This window comes from Populus euphratica, unplaced genomic scaffold (genome assembly GCF_000495115.2).
Source record: "Populus euphratica unplaced genomic scaffold, PopEup_1.0 scaffold2362.1, whole genome shotgun sequence".
Classification (NCBI taxonomy): domain Eukaryota; kingdom Viridiplantae; phylum Streptophyta; class Magnoliopsida; order Malpighiales; family Salicaceae; genus Populus; species Populus euphratica.
In genome coordinates this window covers 1-4,583 of record NW_011502192.1, presented here as the reverse complement: position 1 = coordinate 4,583, position 4,583 = coordinate 1, and the positions used below count along the sequence as shown (strand labels likewise).

The 4,583-nt window shown below is 30.8% G+C and overlaps 1 protein-coding gene across 1 annotated transcript in view; it reads left to right on the top strand.

Moving 5' to 3' along the window:
* The window catches only part of LOC105118941 (SRSF protein kinase 1-like), a 19,912-nt gene extending 16,482 nt beyond the window's left edge, over positions 1-3,430 (top strand). Inside the window, exon 5 of the transcript XR_841055.1 lies at positions 3,414-3,430. The gene's annotated coding sequence lies outside the window, so the exon portion shown is untranslated. The remainder of the gene's footprint in view (positions 1-3,413) is intronic.
* The last annotated feature ends 1,153 nt before the right edge of the window (positions 3,431-4,583 follow it).

The window sequence follows — 4,583 nt, the reverse complement described above, 5'->3', positions numbered from 1 at the left end:
AATGAAAGATTATAGTTGGTCAATCAATTGTTTAGCAATAGTAGCAGAGATTCTAATTTGTCTTGCTGAAGATATTAGAAATTCCTGTTCTGTAGCATGATCATGAAAAGACAACAATTTATCATAAAAACCATTAACATTTAACAGACCTATGAGTTTATGGTGAATATGCAGTTGGGCCCAAAGGTAATACGAAAGATCTCTTCCAATGTGCCTAGACCACCTGGTAAGGCAATGAAGGCATCAACATGTTTAAACATTACATTCATTCGATCATACATTGTAGAGATCTGTAGTTTCTTTCAAATTGTTTTTCCAACGATCTTCTCTTATGCTAAAGCTTTGGGGACAACCCCTAAAACTTGACTACCTTCTACAAATAGAGCTATTGACACTCCTTCCATTAACCCAAGACTACCTCCCCCATATACTAAATGAATCTTTCTCTCAATTAGTACCTGACCATGATGATTTGCTAATTCTAAAAACTCTATTTCCTTTGTAGGACTAGATCCACCAAAAACACAAATGTTTCTTAAGTCATGACTTGAGAAACTTGCCATTTCTATGGGTTGAGTAGAAACGAAGGCAAGGAATAAAAGATTTTATAGATAAGAACTTGAAAACGCAATCATATCACCAATATGTAGGCCAACTGGAGTCTCACTCTCTTTATTTATTTATTTATATTATTTTTTTAAAAAAATATGTGTATGTACAGGTAGTTGTGATTGTGGCTCACACCTTCCCTTGATTTTACATCCAAGAATGACTTAAATGCCCTCTATAGGTTGGATATAGGCTTCCCATCCTGTTTTTTTTTTTAAAAATGGCAAACAGGTCTTTTTTAGTCAGATTCCTAAGACTATATCAAGCATGTTCTTAATGGAAATGGGGTCATAAGTCATGAAATGCACAACATATATCTCTACTAGGATACGTTTCAAAAGTCAATGAAAGATTATCTAATGATTCCTTATGTTTTGAAATAAATCCTGACTTTAGACAATTTTCACAAGCTTTGCAGACCACATATGTGTCTTTGAACATGGTGGGCCAATAAAATCCACTTTGTAAGATTTTTGCAGTTGTCCTTTTTATGAGAAATGACTCCTACATGCTTCAGAATGATAAAATTTAATGACGTTACTTACCTCATTATCGAGAATGCATCTTTAAATTTTTTATTAAGACAATATTTGAATATGTACGGGTCATCCCAATAAATTTTTTTTCACATTGCTCAAAAAATTTCTTTTCTCTTTGGTACTTGAATAAGTTGGCAAATATCCTGAAGCAAGAAAATTGATATTTTTAGCAAACCAAGGCATTGAACTAAGAGAAAGTAAAGATTCATTAGGAAAGTAATCATCGATTGGTGTGATGTTGGATGTTGAATCTGTTGTAACTCTTGACAAAAGATTTGCATCAATATTTTCGGTGCCTTTTTCATCCGTGATTTCTTCCCAAGAATAAATCATTTACAAATCTTCAGATTCATTCAACTCAATTTTACTTAAAGTAGATTTAAGTTGATTATAAACTAGTTCTTCAATATGATCTACTTCTTGTAAATCATTATCATCTCTAGGTTACTAGGAAATGTTGAAAATATTCATCTCTAATGTCATGTTTTCAAATAATAACTTCATTAGTCCATTCCTAGAATTAATTAATGTGTTAGAAGTTGCAAGAAACAAATGTCATAAAATAACAGGAAATAAATTACATGCTTCAATAGGTTGTGTCCAAGATAATAAAATTCATAGGATAATGAATTTATCAACTTGTACTAACACATCTTTAACTATTTCTCTAGGCACTTTTATAGATCTATCGGCAAGTAAGAGAGTTATAGAAGTTGGTTTTAACTCACCTGGATTTAGACTCTACAAGATTGCATATGAAAGTAAATTCACACTAGCTCCAAGATCAAGTAAGGCTCTTTTAATTTTTTGTTCTCCAATAAAGTAATAAATTGTAGGATAACCAGGGTGTTTATATTTCAAAGCATTATTGTTCTGAACAATGACACTTGTTTGGCTAAAAAGGCTTTCTTTCTCACATTCAATTTTCTCTTCACAGTGCATAAATCTTTCAAAAATTTAGCATAAAAAGAAACCTGTTTAATAGCATGCAGCAAAGGTATATTGATTCTTACCTGTTTGAAAGTTTCAAAGATTTCATAGTTATGATTGACTTTTCTTTATTTGGTCATCGTATGAGTAAATAGAAGTGCTGGCAGAAATCAGTCTTTTCTTTGCAATATTAATATTCAACCCCTTTCTTACCGTCAAAGATTGACTCATTATCTTTCTCACAAGCTTCAATAGTAGGTTTTTCAATAACCTTACCATTGCGAAGAGTGATGACTGATTTGACTTGATCTATGTCTTGACTTTCTAAACTACTTGTATTTATATTGTATGACTGATTAGTACTTAAAAGTGCACTTTTATCAAGGTTTTGTATCATCATTTTGCACTTGAAGTATCAATAACTCCTGATTAGTACTTAAAAGTGCATTTTTATCATGGTTTTATATCATCATTTTGCACTTGAAGTATCAATAACTCCTTAACTAAAGCATGTTTTATAATAACATATCTAATAATATAAGATACCTTTAATTTTTTGTAAATGATCAGTTTAAATACAGGCCTATCACATAAATGAAAGGATTGGTTGATGAATTTAAGAACCGAAATTGAAAGGATAAAGAGATGGCCAAACTTAGAAAAGAGATGTTCGTGCAGTCCAAATCAGAACACTGTTCGGTAATTGGGTCATATCTGGAGTTGTAAATCTTGAATTTAGGTCTATTTTATATGGATGGAAAGAAGATAAAGATTATCACCAAGTCAAGAGTTGGTCACCCACTCATCAATTATTCATCAAATCAATAGTTCCTAATTTTAGCCTATAAAAGGAGGCATTTGCCATGCATTTAGACATCTTGGTTTCTAGATCAAGATCATGCTCTTGCTTTCTCCTTTTGTATTTTTTGTATTGCTTATGTTTTGCTTTCATTAATATCAAGTTTATGCATTTCATTTCCTTTTCTTTACTTAGTTACCTTTTATCTTATTTATATTCTTATTCTATTTATTTATTTTTCTTCCTTTCATTATGTTTAACTAAGTACATCAAATACTTGGTACTTTCATAGCACAAACTGTATGGTATAACTAACACTTGTGTTATGAAAGGAACTTGATTTGTTGGTAACATAAGTTATAATCATAAATGCTTGATGAGATTTACAAGTATTAGCGTTAATTGAATAAGATAACTAATGTAATCATGTTAGCAATTTATAATCTGATCAAAACATCCTTTATGTGTGGTTTCCAATTGAATAATAAGAGTTTATACTATACTTGTTTGACATACCATTAGTGGATCCTCTAACCTTAATATTTATTGTTATCATTGTTTAATCCTTACGTTAATCTTCCATCTCAAAGTTCTCATCAACTTCTTCTTTATTACTACTACTACTACTACTACTACTACTGTTGTTGTTATTGTTACTATTGTTGTAGTTATTGTTGTTGTTGTATTATTGTTATCCATAATTTACACAATTAACCTCTTTATGATTCGACCCCAGTCTTGCTGGGTTATTTATTACTTCGACACTCCTGCACTTGAGAGAATACATCAATCTTTTGGTCGTGTCAAGTTTTTGGCGCCGTTGTCAGGGAGGTAAGTTCTTATACAAATTATAGTATTTATTTTATTTTGACCTTTTACTTTTCTTATATATAAGTTTGTTTCTTTGCTCTTATTTCTTTTTATTTTTTGTTTTATTCTTCCTTTTATTCTACTCGTACACGTGCATAAGAGTGTGGTCACATACATCAAGTGGTAGACTTTGTAGGGTGTTCTCATCATTTTCAGAAAATATGGCCAAAGAAGATAATCAATTACTTTATAATGAGAATAATGAGAATAATCGTGTTAGAACACTTAATTTTTAGAAAATATGGCCGAAGAAGATAATCAATCATTTCATAATGAAAATAATGAGAATAACCGTGCTAGAACACTTAGAGACCACATGAATCCCACAAGAACAAGTGCACCATCATGCATAGTTTTTCCTCCTAATGCATCTCATTTTAATTTTAAGCCAAACATTATTCAATTTTTACCTTCTTTTCATGGCTTAGATTTAGAAAATCCATACTTGCATTTAAGGGAATTTAAGGAGGTTTGCAACACCTACAATGACTTAAATTGTAGCATGAACACCATCAGATTAAAGTTTTTTCCTTTTTCATTAAAAGATAAAGCTAAAACATGACTACAAAATTTAAGACCAGGATTCATTCGTGCTTGGGATGAAATGCAACAATAGTTTTTAAAGAAGTTTTTCCCATCTCACAGAACAAACTCTTTTAAAAGACAAATCACCACTTTCACTCAAAAATCAGGAGAAACATTTTACCAATATTGGGATGGAAATCGAGACATACTTAAATTTTCCATCATCATCGTTTTAAAACATGGAGATTAATTTCATATTTTTATAAAGGGTTAACACTTAGAGATAGGAAAATGGTTGAATAAATGTGTAA